Genomic DNA, 26657 nt, shown 5'->3' on the forward strand with positions numbered 1-26657 from the left:
GGACTTCGGCATCCAGAGTCTATCTTGTGGCTGAACACCTATGATGGGTCACCGTTTTTAAAAAGATTATAAATGTAACATGCAAAAATCATATTTGTTGCATTTATACATATTTATGTCATGCATTTGCAGTATAGAGAGGCACTCAGAATATCTATTATTTATAAGCATTGCCACGGCTCAGGTTTGTTAGAAAGGCTCCGAGTGAGAGTGTGTTTGTAAAGTGCTCCAGGGTCCTCTGAGATGAGGGCAGCTATGTAAGTGTAAGTCATTATCATTAAACTAAACTGCCTTCCCCCGATAACTGACAGCACGCAAGGCGTGCTCCCGCCTCCCTGGCCCCCGCGCACGGCTTGCTAATGCCGGAATAGTAGTAGGATAATTTTCCTGTAATAAGAGCTTTGCAGCATTTATGCCTTTATTAGCAGCAGCCATATTGAAGAGAGGGAGAGGTCCCCACAGGTGCCAAGAGGTTGGTACTGGGGACAGCACACTCAGAGGCGCCAGCGTGGGAGCAGCATAGGCACGTCTTCCTGCAGAACCGATTTCCCATCTCAGTTGACCCCCAGATATGCTACTGAGTTCAGCTGAGTGGGGGGTGGGGTGGGATAGGATGGGTACAGGGAACCTTCTGGAATCCTCGCCCCAGGGACACTCCATGGTGTTCTAAGTGGCGTCCAAAGCCAAGGGGAAGCCTCAAGTGCACTGCAGAGGCCTGCGCCTTGGTTGGGGGCCACTCAAGGGGTCCCAGAAGCCTTGGGTTTCCGAGAACAAAATTCATCTCTATGGCTGGAGGGCATCACTGGTTATGGTCACGTAACTATGACAAGTTTATGACAAGTTGTAAAAATAAGCAGAAGCTTCTGAATAGTGGCTACATTTGACAAAGGGTTCCTTTCCTCTTTGACCCACGTGGGACTGTTCCCTGTCCCTGTGTCGGTAACGCTTGTTATATGGGTTATACCTGGGGGCATACCCCAAAAAGTTTGTGGAAATTGGAACTTAAAAAATGGGTTTATTTTGATGGAAAACTTTTTTTTGAAATCCATGCATCGTTTTTGATAATATGCAATTTCTCATTAAACTATTTGTGGAAGAGTTATGTATGGATTTCTTTTTTTAAGATTTATCTTTATTTCTTTGAAAGAGTTACAGGGAGAGGTAGAGAGAGACGTAGAGAGAGAGAGTGAAAGAGAGAGAGAGAGAGAGGTCTTCCAACTGCTGGTTCACTCCCTAAATGGCTGCAACGGATGGAGCTGAGCTGATGAGAAGCCAGGAGCTTCCTCGGGGTCTCCCACATAGGTGCAGGGGCCCAAGGACTGGGGCCATCCTCTGATGCTTTCTCAGGCCATAGCAGAGAGCTGGATCAGAAATGGAGCAGCTGGGACTTGAGCCTGCGCCCATGTGGGATGCCGGCACTGCAGGCTGGGGCTTTACCCCACTGCGCCACAGCACTGCCCCACTTGGATTTCAAAATGTTTTCTGCATCAATATAAGCATATCTTTAAAATTTCGTTTTCCCTGAATTTTTTGAAATACTCTCACATATTTCTGCCACACACCTGCCATGAGGAAAGCCTTGAAAGGAACGTATTGATTCTAGCTCTTGTATCTCTGGGTATCAAGAAATTGAGGAATGATATCCACCATTTCATCGAATCTTCCTAATAGCGCAGCGAAGCTAGTCTGACTCTCACATCCCCATTTTATATATGTAGGTACAGAAGGGTTGAGTGAGTGGACCAAGACAAATGTATTAGGAAGAATCAGAATTGGAATGCAGGCCTTTAGATCTAAGATCAGCAGCTCAGGGGGGATTTGTCTGAGGGGTGTTCAAAAGGTTCACGGAAAATGAATATCACGAACAAGGCTTGGATCTCAAGATTTTTTGCACTGAGGCCAGCGCCACGGCTCACTAGGCTAATCCTCTGCCTGTGGCACCGGCACCCCGGGTTCTAGTCCCGGTCAGGGCGCTGGATTCTGCCCGGTTGCCCCTCTTCCAGTCCATCTTTCTGCTGTGGCCCGGGAGTGCAGTGGAGCATGGCCTAAGTGCTTGGGCCCTGCACCCCATGGGAGACCAGGAGAAGCACCTGGCTCCTGCTTCGGATCGGCGCAGCGCCAGCTGTAGCGGCCATTTGTGGGGTGAACCAACGGAAAAGGAAGACCTTTCTCTCTGTCTTTCTCTCTCTCTCTCACTGTCTAACTCTGCCTGTCAAAAAATATATTTTTTTGCACCAAAATAAAGCTGGATTTTAATTCCATTTTCCACAACCTTTCTGAAATACGCTCGCATGGCAGAAGGACTTACTGCCCACAATCTTGCTTTAAAGGAGACAAGCAGAAGGGAGAAGGCCACCGTACTGGTTTTGTATTCCTGCAAAACAAACCACTCCAAACATCTTGAGTTTAGCACAGTGGTGATCACTGGGGTCTCAGGTGGCTGGGCTCTGTGGGAGGTGTTCCTTACAGACCATCTCTCGTGCAGGTGCAGTGTGATGTCTGGAGGTGGAGCTTCCTCCCTCACATGTCTGGTGCTTGGACTGGGAAGACATAGACAGCTGGGGCTGCCACAGCTGGGCTCCTGGTCTCTCTCTCTTTGTGTGTGGTCTCACCACAAGTCCCTCCCGCATGGCAGCTTCAAGACAGCTGGCTTTCTTACGTGGCAGTTCAGGGCTCCCAAGGTGAGTGCCCCATGAGAGCGAGCCAGGTGGCAGCTGAATTGCCTTTTATGTTCTAGCCTGGGAAAGCACACAGTGTCACTTTTTGTTACTTCGGTAACTCTTCATTAGAAGTGAGTCAAGAAAGTCAGCTCATATTCTGGGGAGGCAATTAGGCTCCATCTCTTCACGGAGGGACCCTCAGAGAAATTGGAGACATGTTCTAAAACCCTCACAACTGTGCTCGCACCGCTCTGCACTGCGGCTCCTTTTAGGGTCCCAACCGGAAGTTGGGCAGGGGCTAACCGCTTCCTCCTGACTTGCCTCCGCTTCCGCCTCCCTCAACCTGCCCAACTGCCTGCGACCCCAGCATAACCCCAGAGGCGGCAGAGCCCCAGGTCATCGCACCAGGCTCCAAAAAGCCAGAGCCAGCCCGCCCGGGGTTCCCCAGTGTGACCTGTGCCCTGGTTAAGGAGCCACAGCCAAGCGACCGTCAGCGACAGTCCCCAGGCCCAAGCTGCTGAGAAGGTATGTTTGCCTTTTGGCGGAGACACCTTAAAACCCAGCGTCTCGGTTTCATTTTGAACCTGACAGATAAAAGGCCGACTTTGACTGAGAATATTAACTTTCTGGCTTCCGCCCAAGAAAGCTGAACAGATGAGGAAATAATATAAAATAAAAGGCATCTGCAAACACTGAGTGTCGGCTGCTGCCCACTGTTATGTGCAACACTCTCCGCGTCTTTCATTTCCCGGCCCCTCCCTCTCTTTCGCTGCCTGTACTGAAGGAACTGCCTTCTCTTATTTAAGAAAAAAGCAAGACAGACAGAGAGGCACCGGGGCACGTGGTAGAAACAGCGCCCAGCTCCTCGCCAGAAGGCTCCAAGCAGGTGTGCTCCCAGGCTCAAGCTTCTCAGAGAGAGGAGGAGGCAACCAGCCGCTCTAAGCCCCTCCTCGCCCCAACCGGCAGCCGCACCTGCAGGTGCAGGGCAGGGGGGTGGGGGGAGTGCTGGTTGCCAAGAAGGTGCTTCCAGCTGTGGGGTCTTCTTCAGGCAGTGCGGAGCCCTACAAAGCAGGGCACGGGAGAGAGGAGCGATGCTGGGGGCGGGGGTCTCTCTGCTGCACAGCCACTGTCTTGGCGGCTGGCTCTCCACGGAGGGCATGAGACCCCGACTGGAGGACCCCACCCCTGTGGTACCTTGGACTGGGGTCCATGCAAACAGACGACTCTTATGCTCCTTCCCCCAGGCTGCTGTGGCCCAGGCATCTCAGACTGGGGGTCTCAAACAGCAGAAACGTGTTTCTCCCAGTTCTAAAACCTGGAAAGCCAACCAAGGTCAGGGTAATAGCAGGCCTTGGGAGGTAGCAGGCTGTCTTCTCCTTGTGGCTTCCCGTCGGCTTCCCTCTGTATGTGTGCACACTTTCTCTCCTATCAGCTTAGTGCCTGCCCTAAACACTTCATGTCCACTTGCTTGACTGTGTGCAGACTGGCTCCAAATACAGCCACCTTCCGAGGACCTGGAGGTGAGAACTTCAGCATATGAATGGAGCAAATAAAAATAACAACAGGTGCATGCCCTCAGCGGATATGGAGCTGCAGTCTGGGCCCAGCACGCCCTGCCCTGGGCCTTCAGCATGCAGGGCTGCCCCTGCTGTTTGTAAGTGAAGCCCCAGGATGGCAGGTGGACAAGGAGTTCCCTGGGATGTGCAGTACCGGAAGGCATCATCTCCCTGCCTCCCCACCGGGTCACTGCACAGCTGAGCTGGTTCTTGCAGGAAGGCCACTGGGCTACCTGGAAAGGTAACTTTACTAAATGCACGATGGGCATCTGCCCTGAGTACTTGCCGTGCAAATCAGGGCTGTGGAAAGAAGCTAAAACTCCGCCGCCACCTGCATTAGGGAGACGGGGCATAGAGCCACAGTTGTCCACAGCTATGAAGGAAAGGGGATATTGTATGCCTTTGTGATGTGAAACCCCAGCGAGTAGGTTCAGTTTCCCAAAGGCTGGCCCCTCTCTGTTTCTGGCCCTACGAGGCCCAGGCCATCCAGCAGGGCAGCATAAGAGCTGCTGCTTGCGCAGACGTCGGGCCGCAAAGCCAGAGAGAGGTTCCTAGGAAACGGAGACACTTGCCTCCTGCCTGCTTCACCCACTCGAGGTTTTCCATCCAGGAGTCTGAAGCACTCGTGGGACCTCCAGTCAGCCTGCAGGGGTGCAGCATGGAAGGGAAATGTAATTGTTCCAAGAGCACGGTTCTCAGCCTTTATACTACAACCCACAGAAAGAAATTCTCATCACAACCCCTAACGCACACACACACACACACACACTCCACAATGTGTACCTTTAGATCATGCGCAGATCAGATGACATCTCCAGACCTCCTGTGCTTCCATCTGGGACCAAGCCACCGTCGGCTGGCACCTGGGTTATCTCCGTAGCCCCCTTCACTGGAGTCATTCAGTCATTTCTCAACCCAGCAGTGAAGGAAGTCTTGAAAGGGAAGTCAGGTGCATAGGCATTCGGCCTGGCGGTGAAGACGTCCACCTCCCAACATGGAAGCGACCGGGGTTGATATCCGGCTCCAGCTTCTGACTCCTGCTGCTGCAGACCCTGAGAGGCAGTAGGTGATGGCTCAGGACCCGGCTCCTGACATCCACATGGCGGGTCCACGTGGAGCTCCTGGCTTCCGGCTTGGGCCTCAACACAGCCCCAGCCACTGTGGGCGTTTGTGAAGGGAAGCCGGGGTTGGGAGCTCTCTTTCTGCCTCTCTCATTCATTCATTCAGTTAATGTTGTGGTATGATCATGTTACCAAAGGGTGAGTCCGACTCTGTGGCACACCTCTAAGGAAAGCCCCAAGACCTCCCTAGGGCCAACAAGGCCCTCTGTATCCAACCTCTGGTGACCTTGGCCACCGCCGCCTCCTACTTCCTCCCTCCCATGCTTGCCTGTGCCTGAGCCACACTGGCTGCCCTGTCATGCCAGAACCTTTCCACTTGCCTAGGACACTCTGCCCAGGCTGTAGGAGAGGCTTGCCAGCTCTCTTTCCAGGAGCCGAGGGCAGAGTGGAGCCCTAGGTAGGGCTCTTGGTGCCTTCTTGAACTGCTGACCACAGAGCACCAAAAGAGGGCGAGGCCTACTCCTTGACATTTCATCCAAAATCTGTTGGCCATAGTCCTGTGAGTTTATTTCCAGACACTTTCTTCTGTTCTGCTGATCTCTGCATCTATGCCTTGCCAGTACCACACTATCTCAGTTGCAGCTCTGCAGTCTTAAAATCCAGCAGTATGATTTATTTATTGTCATCCTATTTTTTTTTTCAGATTTGTTGTAGCTCTTGCAGTTCCTCTACCTTTCTATACAGATTTTAGAATTAGTTCGTGTATATGTACAAAAATCCTGCTGGGATCTTGATTGGTATGGGATTCGGTGTACAAATCATGGTGGTGGGAATTGGCATATTTGCCGAGTTGAACCTGAACAACCTGTGATCATGGTGCATCACCTTTGCATGGCACACAGCATTTGGGTTTTTGAAGTCTCCCTTGTTGTCTTTCATCACTGTTTTGTAGGTTTCAGTTTACAGATCCTATGCACAGTTTGCTACAATTGTGCCCCAGTGGATCATTCTTTTGGAGCTGTTATAAATTGTGTTACTTTTCTAATTTTTAGGTTTCAATTTCACATTGTTAGTGCATAGAATGACAGTTTTGATTTTGTACGTTGAACTTGTACCTGTCTTGCTAACCTCACTTATTAGTTCTAGGAATTTTGTTTTTGCTTGGGCTTTGTAAATTCCTTTTAATTTTCTAGATATATATAATCAGGTGCCCTACAAAGGGACAATTTTATTTCTCTCTTTCCAATATATTTAACTTTTATTTATTTTTCTCGACTTACTGCTCTGCCAAATTCAGTAGTGTTCAGTTGGAGGGATAATTATGGTCATCCTTATTTCCTTTTTTTGAAGATCATTTATTTGAGAGAGAGAGAGAGAGAGAGAGAGAGAGAGAGATTTTCCATCTGCTGGTTCACTCTCCAAATGACTATAATAACCAGGTCTGGACTATACTAAAGTTGAGAGTCAGAAACTCCATGTGGGTCTCCCAAATGGTGGCAGGGGCCCAATTACTTGAACCATCTTCTGTTGCCTTCCCAGGTGCATTAGCGGGAAGTTGGATCAGAAGTGGAGCAGCCAGAACTTGAACCAGAACTGATGGGGGATGCTGACTGCAATGGGTTAATCTGCTGTACCACAATGCCATCCCCCTTACCTTGTTTCTGATCAAAGGAGAAAGCATTCCATTTTTTTTTACCATTAAGTATGTTGTTCACTATAGATTTTTCATAGATGCCCTTTTATCAGGTTGAAGAAGAGCTACTTTTAGTGTGATGAGGTTTTTTTCCCTCCATGAACGGCTATTGAATTTTATCAAGTGCTTTTTCTGCATCAGTTGATACAATATTTGGGTTTTTTTCTTCTTTAAACTGTCAATATTGTGAATTATATCTATTTTTGAATATTACATTTCTGGATAAACTTGAATTGGTTGCATTATCATTTTATATATTGATGGAATCAATTTTCTAATGTTTCATTTGTGTCTATGTTCATGAGATTAGTGTGTGATTTTCTGTCTTGTACTCTCTTTGTTTGGCTTTGGAATCAGAGTAATTTTGGCCTCATAAAATGAGTTCAGAAGAGTTCCATCTTCTACTGTGTTCTGGAAGAGATTTTATCAGGCTGATGTTATGTTATCTTTAGATGTTTGGTAGAATTTACCATCTGGGCCTAATGATTTCTTTTCGGGAGGATTTTTAACCATGGATTTAATTTCTTTAATAGTTACTAGGTCACCATTTGTGTCCTATTATATACAGTAAATTTATAAAAGATGAATTTCAACCTCAGAGCATTGTTTAGAAGGTAAATATTCAGGGCCTATCATTGAGGCATAAAGGGTAAAGCCAGTTCATGTCCCAGCTGTTCTACTTCCAATCCAGATCCCTACCCATGGCCCGGGAAAGCAGTGAAAGATGGTCCAAGTGCTTGGGCCCCTGCACCCACGTGGGAGACCCTGAAGAAGCTCCTGGATTCAGTCTGGTCCAGTTCTAGCCGTTGTGACCATTTGGGGAGTGGCCAGCAGACCTAAGATCTCTCTCTCGCTGTCGCTCTCTCACTCTTTCTCTCTCTCCCTCCCCCTCTTTTAATGTAACTCTTTCAAATAAATAAATAAATCTTTTTTAAAAAAGAAGGTAAATATTCAGCCTTAAACCAAAGAACAAAAATAAGCTTTAGTTAACTAAATGTCTTAGAAATCCAATTGTGTATATTTCAGTTTGTATAATATGTGCAAAAAATATACATTTTATTTGCAGCCACACTGTGGATATTTAATTGCCCTGTACACTAAATGACTACTCAATGAATATGTAGAATTTCACAGAGGAAGCAGTAAGCTCATTCAAGTACTTATTTATTTAAAAAAAAATAGAGTATTCTGCTTAACTGTTTCATCTTGGTTGAGTCTTACTAATTTGTGATTTGCAAGGAATTGGTTTGTTTCATCTATATTGCCAAGTTCATGTGCACATAGTTGTTTGTGTTATTCCCTATTATCCTTCAAATATTTGCAGTCTGTAGTAATAGTCCCTTTTTCCTTTCTGATATTAATTAACTTGTCTGTCCTTCCTTCCTTCCTTCCTTCCTTCCTTCCATTCTATCTATCTATCTATCTATCTATCTATCTTTTCTCCACCTCATTGGAGATTTATCAATTCTATTGAGCTTTTCAAAGCACCAGTTCTGGATTTGATTGACTTTATCTATTATTTTTGGTTCTCCGTTTCAGTGATTTCTGCTCTGTATTATTTCCTTCCTTCCTTATGCTTGATTTGGGTTTAATTTTCTTTTACAAATTTCTTAAGATGGAAATTTGTGATTATTTGAGACTTTTCTTCTTTTCCGCTTTAAGCATTTAATACCGTAAATTTTCCTCTAAGCACTGCTACAGAGACATCACACAGATTTGGATATATTTTTATTTTCATTCAGTTCATAATGTTTTTCTTTTTCCCTAATATTTCCTCTTGGATTATTTAGAATTTGTTGTTAGTCTTTCCAATGTTTTAGATCTTTCCCTGTTATTTTTCTATTATTGATTTCTAGTTGAAATCCATATGGTCTGAGGACATGCTTTGTATCATTTCAGTTCTTTTAAATTTGTTAAGATTTGTTGTACATTGTCTATCTTGGTGAATGTTTCGTGTTCACTTGAAAAAAAAAAGTGTATTCTGCTGTTGTTGGGCAGAATGTCCTATAAATGTCAATTAGATCCAGTTGGTTGCCATTATTGTTCAGTTCTTCTATGTGCTTTCTGATTTTCTGCCTCCCAGTTCTATTACTGAGAAAGGAGTGCTGAAAAGTTTCTAACTCTAATTGTGAATTTGTCTATTTCTCTTATCAATTCTGTCAGTTTTTGCTTCATGTAGTAGAAACTCTTTTGTTCGGTGCACGCATACTTAGCATTGCTATGTCTTATTGGTGGATTGATGCTTTTATCATCATGTAATGTCCCTCCTGATCCCTGGTAATTTCCTATACTCTCAGGTTTCTTTGTCTACTATTAACAGAGCCACGCCAGCTTTCTTTTGATTTGTGTTTGCATGCTACGTCTTTTTCCTCCTTTTACTTTTAACCTATTTATGCCATTAACTTTGAAATGAGTTTCTTGCAGACAGCATATACTTAGGTCATGTTTTTCTTTTATTATTAAATTCTACCCATCTTCTCTTTATTTGTGTGTTTCTATCATTTCCATTAATGTAATTACTGAATATATTTGGATTAATTCTACTACTTTGTTTCTGTTTGTTCCCTCTATTGTTATTACGTTTCTCCTTTCTTGCCTAATTGTTAAACAAGATTTATTTATTTATTTGAAAGTCAGAATTATGGAGAGAGATCGATCTTTCATCTGCTGGTTCACTCCCCAGATGACTGCAACAGCTGCGGCTGTGCCAGGCCAAATACAGGAGCCAAGAGCTTCATCTGGTCTCCCACGTGGGTGGCAGGGACCCAAATACTTGGGCCATCTCCTGCTGCTTTCCCAGGTGCATTAGCAGGAAGCTGGATCAGAAGTGGAGCAGCTGGGACTCAAACTGGCGCCCAAATGGGATGCCTGCATTGCAAGTAGTGGCGGCTTTACCAGCTATACCACAGTGTTGGTCCCCCAAATTAAGAAAATAATAATTGGTAAATTATTAACTGAACTCCAGATTTTGAATTTAGCCAATTTTTTCAACTCATCTCATTCTTCTATTTTGATATTCAATCCAGGATACTACCTTACGTTGAGTTCTATGGTTATTTGAATATTTTTAGTATTCAGTTTTATCTATGTTGGTTTTTGCTATATCTCATATAGTCATTTTAGTGGTTGTTCTAAGGATTATAAGAAACACACTTAACTCTTCATCAGGAAATTAGAATCAGTATTTTGCCACTTGAACAGAAATGTAGCAAATTTACCACCTTTACTCTGCTCTGTCTGTGCTGTATAAGGGGAGTTCAGTTTCATGAAAATCTGCATTAAAAGATAGGGGCCAGCACTGTGGTATAGCGGGTTAAGCCACCCCCTGCAGGGCTGGCATTTCATATGGGAGCCAGTTCCAGTCCCGCCTGCTCCATTTCCCATCCAGCTCTCTGCTATGGCCTGGGAAAGCAGTAGAAGGTGGCCCAAGTCCTTGGGCCCCTGCACCCACATGGGAGATCCGGAAGAACCTCCTGGCTCCTGGCTTCAGCCTGGCCTAGCCCTGGCTGTTGTGGCCATCTGGGGAGTGAACCAGCAAATGGAAGCTCACTCTCTCTCTCTCCCTCTCTCTAGCTATACATTTCAAATAAATAAGTAAAATCTTTTTTAAAAATAAAAGATAAATGTATTTTCATACAAAACTTCTAGAAATTCAAGTATAGTTCTTTTAAATACATTTTCCATGAACTTTTTGAAGACTTCTCAATTTGTCTTACATATCACATCTATTTACATTAAATACCCCAGTCGGTGATGTTATAATCTTCACTTTGAATGGTCAAACATTTTTAATATCTCAAAAAATAGAAGAATGATCTATATTATTCACCCAGATTTGGACTTTCTCTAACTCTTCCTTTCTTTCTGATATTCCGAGATTCTTTTTTTTAATTTTTTTTGACAGATAGAGTCAGACAGTGAGAGAGAGAGAGACAGAGGGAAAGGTCTTCCTTCCGTTGGTTGGTTCACCCCCAAATGCCCGCCATGCCCGGAGCTACGCCGATCCGAAGCCAGGAGCCAGGTGCTTCCTCCTGGTCTCCCATGTGGGTACAGGGCCCAAGCACTTGGGCCATCCTCCTCTGCACTCCCGGGCCACAGCAGAGAGCTGGACTGGAAGAGGAGCAACTGAGACTAGAACCCGGAGCCCATATGGCATGCTGGCACTGCAGGTGGAGGATTAACCTAGTGAGCTATGGTACTGGCCCCCCAAGATTCTTTTTATTATTATTTTCCTTTCATTTTAAGAGCTTCTTTAGCAGTTCTTTTTATTTATTTATTTATTTATTTTTTGACAGGCAGAGTGGACAGTGAGAGAGAGAGACAGAGAGAAAGGTCTTCCTTTGCCGTTGGTTCACCCTCCAATGGCCGCCGCGGCCGGCGCACCACGCTGATCTGAAGGCAGGAGCCAGGTGCTTCTCCTGGTCTCCCATGGGGTGCAGGGCCCAAGTACTTGGGCCATCCTCCACTGCACTCCTGGGTCACAGCAGAGAGCTGGCCTGGAAGAGGGGCAACCGGGACAGAATCCGGCACCCCGACCGGGACTAGAACCCTGTGTGCCGGCGCTGCACGGCGGAGGATTAGCCTATTGAGCCATGGCGCTGGCCTAGCAGTTCTTTTATAACAGAACTTCTGGTTACGAAGTCTCTTGGTTTTCTATTTTCAGAGAATATCTTTATTTCACCTTTATTCATTCTTGAAATATATTTCAGCTCAATTTAGAATTCTGTTGACAGGGCTTTATTTTCTTTTAGTGCTTTAAAAAAATATTGTGCCACTTTCTTCTGGCCTCCATCATTTGCAGTGAGCACTCCACGGCCATTCAGACTGCTATTCCCCTGTCAATAATGTACTGTTTTTCTTGGGTAGCTTTCTAGAGCTTTTCTTCATCTTTTTACAAATTATTTTACTTCTTTGAAAGAGAGGAGAGAGAGAGAGAGAGAGACCCCTCATCTACTGGTTAACTCTCCAAATACTTGCAATGGCCAGGGTTGGGCCAGGCAAAAGCCCCAAGCTGGGAACCCAATCGAGGTCTCCCATGTGGGTGGCAGGGATCCAGCTCCTCGAGCATCACCAGCTGTCTCCCCTGGTGGGCATCACTGGGAAGCCGGAATGGATAGCAGAGCCAGACCTGGAACCCAGGCTCTCATATACTAGGGACAAGCATCCCCCCCAAGAGATGTCTTAACCTCTACACCCAACACCCATCCCAATTTTTTCTTCATCTTTACGTCTCACCAGTACATGATACTTTACCATGGATTTCTTTGGGTTTATCTTATTTAGGGTTTACTCATCTTGAATATGTCAGTCTATTTCCTTTGCCAAACTTGGGATGGGTTCAGACATTATTTCTTCAAATGACTTTTCAGCATTGCATTCCTCCTGCCCTTTATAGGTCTCTGATGAGATGAACATTAAACCACGCAGGTTCTTGGTGAGCTGGTCATTGTTTCAGGACCTTCTCTGTTATTCAGACTGGGTAGTTTCTGTTGATCCATCTTCAGAATCACAGACTCTTTGCTTGATTATTTAGTCAATCCTTTAAGTTTTTAAATGTTGGTTATTTTATTTTTAAGTTTTAAAATTTCAGTTGGTTCTTCTCTATATCTTTTTGTTTCTTCACTGAGACTTTCTGCTTTAAAATTTGTTCCAAGAGTATTTACAATTATTTGTTTGAACAATTTCTTGAACAGCTGCTTTAAAATATCTCAGATAATTCCAGCAAGTATGTCAACGCATCATTGCCAACTGTTGATGGTCTTTTCCTGTATCACTTGACATTTTCATGGTTCTTTGTATGCTGAGTCATTTGGGATTGCATCCTGGACACTCTGAGACTCCTATGACCTTATGAGACTGAGTCTTGTTTGAGTTTTATGGAGGATATTCGTATTTTTGTTTTAGCATGCACTTCACCGAGTAAGGTTCAAGTTGCAAGTTGCCACCCACATTCCAAAGACTATGACTGCCATATCAATTCACTTTGTGGACCCTTTGTAGTGCACTTCAGATCTGTCCTGGATGTGAGCCATCCAGTGGCCTGCCTGGGACCTAGGCAGTGGTCTATACCTCAGTTCAGTTCTCAAAGTCTTTGGTATGCTAATTAGGATCAGAACCATGCATGTACAGTTTCAAGGTTACTGGCAATAAAGTTCTAAGCATTTTTTTTTTTTGGTGGAGGGTGGCCCAATGAACTAGTTGATAATCACAAGACAAAGGTGTGCCAGCATCTCTAGATAAAACAGTCACCAGTGTTAGGAATCTTAAATGAGGGCTACTTTATCCCCATCACAGACCCTACCCATCTGGCCCCTGAGCAGTGATACCATGGAAGCCTTTGGCAGCTCAATGGAAATAGAAGAGAATTAATTCTTACATAAATTCAATCTCTAAATCCTCCCTTCCATATATACCAGGTTAGGGTTCTCAAATTTGTCTCAAGCTGCCATTCTATGATTTCCCTTTCCTCTGTAGGCTTGGGAAACTTGAAAACAAGTGTTATCCCACTGTCAGTTAGCACCATGATTACTGTCATCTGAAAATAATTTAACGTGTTTCAATCTGGCTACTTTTGTTTTCAAGGAAAAAAAAGCACACTGATGGGATTTTTATTTTTTAAAAGACATTTTATTAAAAGACAGTGTTTGTGTATGTGTGCATATATAATATATACATATATCCAGAAATGCACTTAAATATACAGACCAGTGATTTTTTTTGTCATCTGATCACCATCATAACCATCATCCAAATTAAGAACAGCCCATTAATTGAACCCCAGGAGTCCTCATTATTCCCCCTTCATTTCTTTCTTTTTTTTTAACATGTGAAACAAGAAAATATTGTCATTTACATGGTATGATTCAGTGAAACAATTTTTATAACTATATGCCAAATGATCTGATATCATGTTTTCTCTTATTTGTGATAGATAATATTTATAGAGAGAAGATACACATTGTGAGGATCTTTTTTTTTTTTTTGACTGGCAGAGTTAGACAGTGAGAGAGACTGAGAGAAAGGTCTTCCCTCCATTGGTTCACCCCCCAAATGGCCGCTACGGCCGGCGCTGCGCTGATCCGAAGCCAGGAGCCAGGTGCTTCCTCCTGGTCTCCCATGTGGGTGCAGGGCCCAAGCACTTGGGCCATCCTCCACCTTCCTGGGCCACAGCAGAGAGCTGGACTGGAAGAGGAGCAACCAGGACTACAAACCGGTACCCCAACAGGGACGAGAACCTGGGGTGCCAGCGCCGCAGGCTGAGGATTAGCCAAGTGAGCCACGGCGCCAGCAGAGTATCTTTCTTAAGAAAATATATTAACCATTTAATGTTGGTGCTACTCAGTTCTGAGTTCTTGGTCCTCCTGTTACTTTTTTTTAAAGATTTATTTATTTATTTGAGAGGCAGAGTTATAGAAAGAGAGAGAAGGAGAGACACAGAGAGATCTTCCATTTGCTGGTTCACTCCTCAGATGGCTGCAATGGCCTGTATCAAAGTCAGGAGCCAAGAGTTTCATCCAGGTCTCCCACATGGGTGCAGGGGCCCAAGCACTTGAGCATCCTCTGCTGCTTTACCAGGCACATTAGCACAGAGCTGGATCGGAATCAGCCCCGATATGGGATGCATTGCATTTTCCAGCCATATTGATGCTGGCGCCGCAGGCTGTGGCTTTAACCCACTGTGCCACAGCGCCGGCCCCCGTCCTCCTGTTCAGTGTCCAATCACAACCTTAGTGGTTCAATGCCATCTCCTGATCTTAAATAGCATATATATGCCAATCTCTGCAAAATGCTTATCTTTGGCGCAGACATCCCCCTTCAGCTTCAAAATTGCATATCCAAGTCCCTGCTTGACACTTACATAGGTACTAGGTATGTGAAAATGAAAATGTTCCAAAATGAAGTTGCTCTGCTTCTGCCCGTGCAGTGCAAGCCCACCACAGCAGCTTGCGTGGGCCTTTCAAGACCCTAGTTAGAGCAAATCCTTCTTTTCCTCTAAACCCCATCTCACTCCGATTCAAAGCCCGAATCTTCCAATGGCCTGTGGGGACCTTCCGGTGCCTGGTGTCCCATGCATGCTTGGTTCTGGCCACCGTGGCCTCTGCTGTTTCTCTCTAGTACTCCATCACATTCCTGCTTCATGGCCTCTGCACTTGGCTGACCGCGCTCCCTGGAGCTGTCTCCCCAGCTACCCACAGAGCTGTCACCCTCATGTCCACGTCTTTTCTCGATTAGCTTCTTTTCAGGGAGGCCTTCCCAAGCCATCTTAGTGAAAATTATAGCCCACTTTCTCCTTTCCCCACATTACCTTTCTCCTTCTATATGCTCTAATAGATGACGTAATTTCCTCCTTTTATTCCTCCCGAACAGGGATGGGGAATGTCTGACCCATGGGCCATATACCATTTGGTCTGGCCCTGCCAAGGCAGCCACACACAGGACTCGAAATTCAACACATCTATAAGAGGCTCATTTTTAAGCTGATAAGCTTGACTGGCCCATAATGATGCCGTAAATATCCAAATGGGCCTAGGCAGAAAAAAGATTCCCTTCCCCTGCTCTAGAATATGCACTCTTGGAGGGCAGGGGGCTTTCCTGTCTTGTTTGATGCTGCATATCCAGGGCCTAACACATCGAAGATGCACCATAAATGTATGTTGGATGGATGAGTAAAAATATCTCCTGGGTTTGGAGAAGACTGAGGTTGGAGCTTTCGTATTGTGTGTTTCCAAATGTGGACACTGAAAAGTCCCCGAATATTTGCAAGAGAAGATTTGAAGTCATTGAAGGCATAGGCTCTTCTAAAAGAAATCAATGATTTAGACACCTGCTGCTACGGCAGCCTCCTAGAACTGAGTATCAGAAATGCCAAGAGCGTGAGGTTCTGCACAGATTGACTCTTTGCAAGGTGTTGGAAACAGGTACGGAATTAGAAACCGAGAGCTTTGTACTTGGATTGCTTCACAGGTTTCAGCGTTTCAACTTCCCAAGTGCTGCGGCGGCTGCTAGTTTCTGAAATATCTCGCACGCTGCTGCCCCAGCTCTCGCTGGTGTGTGCACGTGCACGCACAGCCATGCTCACGTGCTGCCCTGTACTGCGCGCGTGCTGCTGCACCGCCACCCATTCCCCATCCAGCCCAAGTCTGGAGGGCGGAGATGATTGCTCAAGGAGGCTTGTGCCAAGACAGAATTTTCCAAGCTCATTCCCAAGGGAATGAGGTGCGGCTGATGGTGTCCACAGCTCCCTCCCACATCTGTCAGCACAGTAATATATAGCAGATAATAGGATTTCACTGTGTTTGTGGGGATTTAAACAGGCATGACAAGATTGTGATTTCAAAGCTGCGTAAGTTTTAGACACCTGACCAGTTGTGGCTGCTCTGCCACCTTACTGGCAGACGGTGAACAGCCTGGTGATTCTTCAGTGTTAGAACTGATCCTCGCTCTCCTCTCTAGCCAAAGGGCAAGACTGGCTTAGCTTCCCTTGGTCGCCTTCCCCGTTTTCACCATGAGCCTGCAGCCCCAGGAACCCAGCCCCCAAGGGTTGCAGTGTTGGGGGAAGGAAACCTGCTGCATTTGCAACACAGAATGGTTATTTGAAGTGTTGTGTTGCTTGTGAGTGGCAGACACTCTTGTCAAAATACAACTTGAGGAAAGCTAGAGCTGTCTTCCTGTGAAACACATCTAGCTCACAATGGTGCATTATGGTTTTAGGGAAGTGCCAGCGACTCCTGGAACCTTGGGTTAAGACTAGCATAGCCACTGCATCAGTGCCTTGGTTTTGAAGTCAGCTTTGTAGATACTTACATAACAGACAACAAAAGGCACCCATTTTAATTGTACACTTTGATGAGTTTTGGTGAATGACTACCTCCGTGTAACCAGAACCCTATCAAGACATAGAACATTTCCATTTCTCTAGAAAGTTCCCTGTGCTTCTTTTCACTGAAATCCTTCTCCTCTGCCACCAAGCTAACCACTATTCTGACCGCTGTTCTAGAACTTCATATGCACCCCTTTGCACCTGGCTGGTTTTGTTCAACATGTTTTTGAGATTCATCCATGTTATTGCTTGCATTGACAGCTTTTTTCTTTTTATTGATGAAAAATTTAGATGTATCACAATTTGTTTGTCCGTTCTCCTGTTGACAGACATTTGGGTGATTTCCAGGCTTGGAGTATGGCAAATAAAGTTGCTCTGAACATTCCATGTACAAGTCTTTGGACGTGACTTGTTTTCTGCTGGGTAAATATCTAGGAGTAAAATGATAGCCATATGTTTAACTTTTAAAGAAACTGCTCAACTTTTTCAAAGTGATTTTTTAAAATCATTTTACATTCCCATTAGCAGTATGTAAGTGTAAAAGAGTTCCAGCTATGGTACTGCCATTGTGGTTCAACAGGTTAAGCCTCTTCTTGTGATGCCAGCATCCCATAAGATTGCTGGGTCGAGTCCAAGCTGTCCACTTCCTATCCAGCTCCCTGATAATGCAACTGGGAAAGCAGAGAAAGATGGCCCAAGTGCTTGGGCCCCTGCCACCCATGTGGGAGATCTGGATGGAGTTCCAGGCTCCTGACATCAGCCTGGCCCAGTCCAGGCCATTGCAGCCATTTGGAGAGTGAAGCAGTAAGTGGGAGATCTCTCTCTCTCTCTCTCTCTCTCTCTCTCTTTCTCTCTCACTCTGAGTCTCCTCCCCCACCTTTTTCTTATTAAATATTTACTTATTTGAGAGTCAGAGTTAGAGGGAGAGAGAGATTTCATCTGCTGGTTCACTGCCCAGGTGACTACAACAGCTGGGGCTAGGCCAGGCTGAAGCCAGGAAGCCAGGTGCTTCCTCCAGTCTCCCACATGGGTGGCAAGGGCCCAAGGACTTGAGTCATCTTCTGCTGCTTTCCCAGGCACATTACCAAGGAGCTAGATCGGAAGTGGAGCAGCTGGGGCATGAATGGGTGCCCATACGGAGTGCCACCATTGCAGGCGGCGGCTCTACCAGGTACACCATGATGCCGGCCTCTGTCTCTCCTTCTTTCTCTGTCGATCTGCCTTTCAAATAAAGTAAAAGTTAAAAAAAATGAGTTGAATTTTAAAAAAGATTTTATTTATTTATTTGAAAGAGTTACAGAGACTGAAGAGAGATAGAAAGAGATACCTTCTATCGGCCAGTTTGCTCCCCAAAAGGCTGCAAAGGCCGGGACTGGGCCAGCCTGAAGCCAGGAGCCAGGAGTTTCTTCCGGGTCTCCCATGTTGGTAGCAGGGGCCAAACACTTGGGCCATCCTCCACTGCTTTCCCAGACCATTAGCAGGGAGCTGGATCTGAAGTAGAGCAGCTGGGGCATGAAGGGGTATCCATATGGGATGCCAGTGTTGCAGTCATCAGCTCTACCTACCACACCACAACTCTGCCAGGCCCTCCCGTTGCTTTTTGCTTGTCAAAATATGGTTTTAGGGAAAAGGTAATGATCAGCTCGCAGGACTGAGGACAGGGGTGGCATTGTAGGTGGTAGTGGTGGACGGAGGCATTATGAATTTGAGGAGGAGCTTCCCAGAGCCTCCAGGTCACGGCATATGTTATCTCCCAATGGGTGTCCCTGCTTCTTCCAGCTGTGTCCCCCCACCCCCCCGATACGCATGTGCACAGCTCAAAGGGGCTCAAGGAAAAGAAGCGGCTGGGAAGAGAACAGGTGCGGCAGGACACGGTGGAAAGAGTACTGGACTGGTCATGGAAACACCTACCTTCAAGTCTCATGAGCCGGGCCATGGGACCAGATGGTGACATGGGCACCGGTCTGTGTCTCCGTGTTCTCGTCTGTGCAGTTGGGATCATAAGACCCCCTCCCCAACAGTGGGCTACAGTGATGCCTAACCCTGACAGAGTGGCCATGTGTGCAAGGGCTTTACCAAGGGCAGGGACTGTGATAGTGTTCACAGGGCTGGTACGACAGCCTTGGGATTCAGGCAGAGAGGCAGAGCAAAGGTGCAGCCGGTGCCACCTTCAGGACAGGTGCAAAGTCTCACACACAAGAGCATCCTGCCCTGCTCCCAAGCTAAAGCTTCGGATGGGGAGTCAGTGGCCATGGGCAAGTTCAGGGCATCAGAAATTGGAGACCTGGGCATGAGTGTATGCTGTGTTAGCTGCAAGCTGGGTAAGTTCATTCAACCCCTCTGTGCTTGAATTTCTTCACTGGCGAGATGGAGATGATAATATCTTCCCCTCTCTAAGACGGAGATGGAGATGGAGATGGAGGTGGAGGTGATGGTGATGGAGTTCTGAGTGCCAGACACCTACGAGGAGGAGTTCTTTGAGGATCAACAGCAGTGGGTGAGGAGAGGAGGCAGGTCTGGGCCAGGGAAGAGTTGAATTGCTCTAACTTAGTCACAAAGGAGCCCTCTGAAGCCGGGGTGGCCTTGTGCAGCGCCCTGAATTCTGCTGTAGTGGAGGACCCTTACAGTGCTCCGTGACCCTGTCACTGGATGTGGCTTGCCCTCGGGAAGGAGAATGACCTTGAGGACCATTTCTGGAGAAGTGTTCGTTGTGAATTGTCCCCTGCAGTTGGGGGGGGAGGGGAATGAGCGCCTGAGTCCCGAAGGGACATCTGGGCAGCACATCACAGCACCCGCCATACTTCTCTGTGCCTCAGTTTCCTCCTCTATGACACGGGGATAAGAACAGGGCCTGCCTTATTGCTTTAAATTAAGATGAAAGGAATAAATATAAACAAATCCTCTAAAACGGTGACTGGTGCCTACTATTCATAGTCTGAGTATTTCAGAAAACATGCAATAAATCCTTTTCAAATGAATGAATAGATGACTAAGCTCTTTCAACCCTGTCCAGAATAAAAGACAAATGTTGTGGTTGCCCATGGTGGGGGTGGGGGAGTGGAGGGGAGGGAGGCGAGGACAGCCCCTTACACATGGGACTTACACATGCACAGCGGGAATTGAAATCTCTTCACCGCGTCTGCTGCACCTGAGGGTCCAGGCTTCCCCGCGTGCGCGTTGCCAGAGTCCTTCACCCTCAGTGTGTGGAGCTGGAGTATGGGGATTTGACAGTTGAAGACAGCTCAGCAGGGTGCAGGAAAGCAGACATGTAATGTGCTTTGACAATACAAAGGGTTATATAAACGACCCAGTTTCTGTAATTTTGCTGTAACTGTCATGGGAATTGCTAGAGACAGATACGGAGAAGGCCCTGTTTATGCACTTAAACTTTAAAAGGTTTAACCACTAAACACACCGTCTCTTTCTCTTCCCCTCCCCTCCCCTCCCCTCCTCCCAATCCTGCATTTAAATTGTCTTGAGGTGTGGGTGTGGGACGAGGGGAGGATGGCACTTGAAATAATGGGCTGCTTTTATCTGCCCAGCTCCCGGACCAGAGCCCCGGTTTCTGACTCCAGGGCAAGCACCTGCCCCTGGCCGGGCTCCTCAGGAAGATTTCCCTACCTGCACACGCGGGGACAAGATGCAGAGGGGGAGGGAGTGCAGGAAGTGAAAGGCACTCTCTCTGAGCTCACAGCTTTTGCCCGATTTAAATCTGGTTCCCGTCCCGGTGTTCAAAGCACGTCGCTGTTTGATTCTTGCCATCTCATCTTACAAGACTTTTCCCAAGGTGGGGGTGGGGATAGTTCTAAAGCCAGACAGGCAGGAGGCGGGAGGGCTTATACAGGCAGATACCACAGGCTTCCAAGCTAAGTGCCTTAGCGGGGAGAGCTCCCGGCTGCTGCTGACATTTCTCAGACAGGAGATCAATAAGTGGGCAGAGCTTGAAAAGCAAATCATGCTTCGACCTGCCCTGGGGAACCCTCAGCAACTGTCATGGCAGAAGAGGTGTCCCAGAGGAGGCCAGGAAAGACAAGGGGACGCAGACAGCCTTGATCCAGCCCAGGTGGGGGGCAGGGAAGCGGAGACTGCCCAAGGAAATGAAAGGAGCAAATGCCGCCATCCTCCCCACCTCCTTCCCTCCTTCCCAGTTCGCTGCTGAGTGTGTTGCGATTCCTGACTTCTGCCTCCCAGGTAAAGGCAGACACTTGGAGGTGGCTCTGCAGCTCATGCGGCATTTCCTGCCCAAGTAAGCCTGGCCCCGTGCATGGCAAGCTGTCCCAACCGGGAGACCCTGAACCTAGAGACAGAAGCCATATTTCCTGACAGATCGGTACCCATGAGGAGTTTAAAGATTTCTGCACTCAGGGCCGGTGCTGTGGTGTAGTGGATGAAGCCACCACCTGCAGTGCAGCATCCCATATGGGCGCCGGTTCAAGTCCCAGCTGCTCCACTTCTAATCCAGCTCTCTGCTATGGCCTGGAAAAGCAATGGAAGATGGCCCAAATCCTTGGGGCCCTGCACCCACGTGGGAGACCCAGAAGAAGCTCCTGGCTCCTGGATTCGGATCAGCACAGCTCTGGCTATTGAGGCCATGGGGAGTGAACCACCATATGGAAGACTTATCTCTCTCTTTCTGCTTCTGTCTCTCTGTAACTCTGCCTTTGCCTTTCAAATAAATAAATCTTTTTTTTTTTTTTTACAGGCTGAGTGGACAGTGAGAGAGAGAGACAGAGAGAAAGGTCCTCCTTTTGCCATTGGTTCACCCTCCAATGGCCACCGCGGCCAGCGCGCTGCGACTGGTGCACCGTGCTGATCTGAAGCCAAGAGCCAGGTGCTTATCCTGGTCTCCCCTGGGGTGCAGGGCCCAAGCACTTGGGCCATCCTCCACTGCACTCTGGGCCATAGCAGAGAGCTGGCCTGGAAGAGGGGCAACCGGGACAGAATCCGGCACCCTGACCGGGACTAGAACCCGGTGTGCCAGCGCCGCTAGGCGGAGGATTAGCCTAGTGAGCCGCGGCACCAGCCTCAAATAAATAAATCTTAAAAAAAAAAAAAGTTATGCACGCTCCACTCAGATGTGCCAGGAAATTGGCTATAGCAGACTTGCACAGCACATACACACAGAGAACTAGGCCCTAGCAGTGGAAGTGGGCAAGCACCTGGTTTTGATGCAGTAAGCCTGCTTCACTCCAACACTTTAAGCAATTTCTTTGGGGAACACAGTCTCTTCTGCTTTAAATAGTCACTCGTTCAATTCCACTGTCCTCTTGATCCTCTCTAAGATGGCAGGTGGGTAGGAGGTGGCAGCACGGTACCTCCTTGATCTGTACAGTGTTGTCATTCCATTTTCTGGGTCCTTCACGTCTCCCCTGCGATGGGCACCCGTAATGCTGGCTGCTGCCAAGTTTGTGGTCAGTGAACTTGTAACGTCCTCTCCCAGGCACTTGCATGCTTCCCTGCTGACTCAGGCACCACTCAGCCCTGATGCCATTGAAGGCCCCCCCCCCCCCGAGGTATGGCCGTGACCCCTATGTAGTCTCCCGTTCAGGTGACTCAGTTGGTTCACTTGGCTCTAGGATCTTTTGCACTCCCTGGTGTCTTGCCAGGGTCATTATTCTTGTAGGGGCCTTTGTGTACTTCTGGGAACTCTTGCATGTCACATGGAGCCCAGGATGGCACAGGAATGCTAACTCTGGCTTACTCTTTGCTTCATCAAAAACTGCCGGAGGTTATTGTCGGTTTGCCAGGCCAGGCCGTATCCTCTTAGAGTTCCAGACAGCATGGATGGATGCACTCCTGCCCTCTACGTTTCCCTTCATTCCAATAACATGACTGAAACTTTGGTCCAGGGAAGGTCAGAGGAGTAGGCTTTTCCAGTCTAGATGCAACTGAGAGGTAGAGTTACAGACACAGAGAGGAAGAGACAGAGTGAAAGGAATTCCATCCCCTAGTTCACTCTCCAGGTGGCCGCCATGGCCGGAGCGGAGAAGATCGAACGCCAGGAGCTTCTTCTAGGTCTCCCACGCAGATGCAGGGGCCCAAGCACTTGGGCCATCCTCCACTGCTTTCCCAGGCCACAGCAGAGAACTGGATCAAAAGTGGAACAGTCGGGACATGAGCCAGCGCCTGTAATGGGATGCTGGTGCCGCAGGTGGAGGCTTAGTCTACTATGCCACAGCGCAGGCCCCCATGGTTCAGTATTAATGGCAGGGAAGGAAATGACCTCCTGTCTTAGCTTGGATTATCTTCAAAGCAAAACATGACCAAAAGTCTTGGGTGAAGGTAATTCATGTAAGAGGCTGATTCCATTGAAGAATTGAAAGGAAATGCAGAGTGAGACAGGGAAGCAAGGAACTCCAATATAATGGAGGGACACAGGGGTTAAAATTTCTAATGGACATATAGAGCAAAGTGCCCATTGGAAGGACTGGTGGCTGGAGCATTTATCTACAAGCTGCCATTCAAGCCTGGTTGAGGATTGGCCTTGATGATGTTAACTCCTCCTCACTTCTGATCTGTACAAACCCAAAGACCAGACCAACGCTGACACAAGAGAAGGAAATGAAAATGGACAGACTCAAGTTTGGGTGAGTCTGCCCATGGCAGAACTAAAAAGTTGCTTGAACTGTCCTCAAGAAGATTGCAGTTTATTTGAGTGGGCTGAGAAGAAAGGAATTTGGACCATGAAACATTTCATTGGCACACCCTCGACAGGAGAACTAGGAGTTTACCAGAAAGAGCCATGCACCCAGGTCTGGAAGAATGGCTTCTTTGTTGGACTTCAGGTGACCCCAGCTGATCTCTACTAGCCTTCCTGGCTTCAGAATTCTGAGTCTCTAAGGAGAAAAGAAAGCAGAGGTGACACCTTCAGACATCCTCATGGAATTGTAGTGCCTGGCGTCCTATGGCCAGGTGGCAGAAGTCTCCAGCATATGCAGGAGGTGCTCAGGTGTCTGAGACATCTGGTCAACCCTGAGATGGGCCTTGAGAACAGTCCAACCACGATGCTACAGCTTTTAGAAAAAAAACCTGTAGTTGGGGGTAAAGATGCAGATACATAGAACTTTAGAAACTTTCAGTGGCCTTGAGCCTTGTATAGTCGAAGGCTACGCTGAGAATTTACAAAGAAGAACATTTTAAAAATAGAAAACCAATTTCACCCTTAAGGCTGTTCTGTCTTCTTGCAGAAGGTTGTTCGGATGACAGGAGTTGCTTTTCAAATGATGGGATGGGGCACACCCACATGCAGTGTTGGTTCCACGCACCCATCTTCTCACTTCCTCTACACACACACACACACACACACACTCTCACACACACACACTGCTGAGCCTTGATCATAATAATTCCTCTCCAGGCTTTCAGCCACTCAGAGTTCAGCCTCTTCCCGACATCATGATATCCTGAAAACAGCACCAGCCAGCCTGCTCCCTGCCTCGTGTCGTCTGCATGTCACTGCTTTATTCTTTGGTGAAGGTTTGGGTTTTTGTTTTATTAATCTCATAGAAATCCCCCCCCCACTCCATCCATTTTCCATTAGCTGAGAGGAGAAATGGGTGGGAATAATTACTTCTGTTAAGTTCAAGCTTGAAATAGAAGACAGTGGGGTCTGCCATCTGATAAGGAGGTACCTTTCTAGGGAACAAAACTTGCACGAGGGATACTGAGTTAGTGTGGCAGACACGTTTTTGCTTTGCTTTCTCTTCCTCTTCCCTCCCTTCACAAATGGGAGCACTGTGTGTGTTAAGGGGCTGGGAACTACATCTCTGTGATAGTGGGGAGCCTCCTTCCTCACTGGTGAGGATAGATTAGTTAATGCCTATTAAATGCTTTGAAATGAAATGTTTTCTGTGCCGGAATATTCAATCTGATTATAGCCCTAGGTCTGATATCACGGGAGGAGAATGTAATTCTGGGCTGACATCATAGCTGTCTGTGGGAGCTGTGATTCTGCTGCTTTCCTGATCAAAGGACAACACCTTGGAGAGGGATTTTGCACCAGGGCCTCGCCCAGGGATGAGGAGTGCGAAGCGAGGGGAAATAGAGAGAGAGAGAGGGATGTGGGGGACGAAAGTCGCGAGAGGCTGGAGATTGTGTTGGGGAGAAAAGTTAGAGATGAGAGAGGGAGAGGGAAAGGAAGAGAGAAAGGGAGAGAAGGACGGAGCAGGGGCAGGGGCCGGAGTGGGAGCTGGAGAGGAGGGAGGGAATCAGAGTGTAGCCTGCCCATCTCTTTCTGTGAAACCTGCCGAAAACAGCGGTAGTCTTAAAAAAGATCAGGCTTACTCTAACAACAACAACAAAAAAGGTTGCTTTTCTAAGTAAAGGGGTTGGGGCTCGTTTTATCTGGCTTTTTAAATGTATTTATTTGCTTATTTGGTTAATAGCTTGCTCAGTTGGCTGTATTTTGCTATTTTACTTTAAAACCCTAGAAAATATGACTCTTTTGCATTTTTGCCAGGGTAGCTTTTTTTTTTTTTTCATTCTGCCTTGAAATGTGTCCTGCTCACCCGCCCCAGTTGTAGAAAGACACTTGCTCATGAGAAATGACAGGTGCAGCGTGCCTGGAACCTCTTGGATTCTGTTCCTGTCTTCGTTCGCCTCAGAGAGCGCGTTACTCAGGCGTCCATCGCGGTTGCCCTCTGGTTGCGGGCAGCCGAGGCTGGTTCTCACCTGATGGTCATGCTGAGCCTGCTAAGTTGGATTCTCTTCTCTATCTGTGGGGAAGAGGACAAGAGGCAACTCGGAGATGGAGAAGATAATGAGCAGTGACAAGAGAGGTTCCTGTCAGGGAAAATCTGACAAAGAGAAGGTGTGAGCACTGCTGAGCCCGTGAGCTCTCCGCCCTGGAGGCTGTCAGTGCCCCTGCCAGCAGCAGCTCAGCGCCAGCGAGCTGCAGGGTCACTCAGCTCTCCCTTCCTTCGTCCTTCTCTTCCCTTCTCTCTCGCGTTCTCTCCTCCGTTCTCCCTCCCTCCCTCCCTGCTTTCCCATGTATTTCTGTGTGTGTACATCCATTCAGTCTGTATCCATTAGTTGCAGTATTTACTCGTCCTGCGTTTATTTGGATATCTAGTCTTTCAACAAACATGTACTGAGTGTCTTCTGTTGAGCGTACAAACTGCAAAGAGTTTGTATAAAGTGGAATTAAAAGATAAGTTGATTTTGGTACCATAAATTTTGAAGTCCATGCATAATTTTTCCTAAATATACATTTCCCATGAACTCTCTGAAGTCCCTTTGTGCGGATCAGATACTACTTTCATTTTGAGATGTACCTTATGCTGTGATCTGGATATTGTTTGAGTGTGTCGTCCGAAGGTTCCCATGCTGGAAGCTTGGTCTCTGGTCTGGCATGTTGAGGTGGTGGAATCTTTTAGTGGGGCTCCATGGAAGGTGGTCAGGTCATGGAGGGTGCTGCCTTCAGAAGAGAGAAAGGTAGTTGTCGTAGGATGAAGGCTAGTTCCCGAGGGATCCTGGCTAGTTCCTGTGACGGCAGATTGTTATAAAAAGAGTGAGTCTAACCCCTGCACCTGTCTCTGACTTCCTGTCCCACCACTGTGATGCCAGCCACCTGTGATGAGGCCCTCACCTGAGTTGAGCAAATGCTGATGTCATCTTCTTGAATCTCCAGAACTTTGAGCTAAATAAACCTCTTTTTTCTTTATAGAGTACTCTACAATGAGTATTATTTTATAGCAACTCAAATCAGATGAATACCTGTGATAAATGGGACAAAGTTTCTAAATTAAAGAAATCAAACTTACAGGCAAATGGCCATATTTTGGATTGAGCATAGTAGTTGTTGCTATAGAGTACCAGTGATGTTCTCTTGGTTCTCAAAGGAGAGACGTTATGTCCAGTTAGAGGGGT

At 47.0% G+C, this 26657-nt stretch overlaps 2 long non-coding RNA genes across 3 annotated transcripts in view; one reads left to right on the forward strand and one right to left on the reverse strand.

Moving 5' to 3' along the window:
- The first annotated feature begins 2576 nt into the window (after positions 1–2576).
- The window catches only part of LOC149119578 (uncharacterized), a 74104-nt gene continuing 50023 nt past the window's right edge, over positions 2577–26657 (forward strand). Inside the window, exon 1 of one of the 2 annotated variants that reach the window (XR_016228210.1) lies at positions 2577–3185. This is a non-coding gene — a long non-coding RNA (uncharacterized LOC149119578). The remainder of the gene's footprint in view (positions 3186–26657) is intronic. The other variant, XR_016228213.1, reaches the window with a different exon arrangement.
- Positions 22305–26331, reverse strand: LOC149119579 (uncharacterized). Its single transcript, XR_016227782.1, has 3 exons — positions 26063–26331; positions 25298–25504; positions 22305–23626 (listed from the first exon to the last, which is right to left on the reverse strand). It is a non-coding gene; the product is annotated as an uncharacterized LOC149119579 (long non-coding RNA).

Source organism: Oryctolagus cuniculus, chromosome X, assembly GCF_051225735.1.
Source record: "Oryctolagus cuniculus isolate XC-2025 breed Fujian yellow rabbit chromosome X, ASM5122573v1, whole genome shotgun sequence".
Lineage (NCBI taxonomy): Eukaryota > Metazoa > Chordata > Mammalia > Lagomorpha > Leporidae > Oryctolagus > Oryctolagus cuniculus.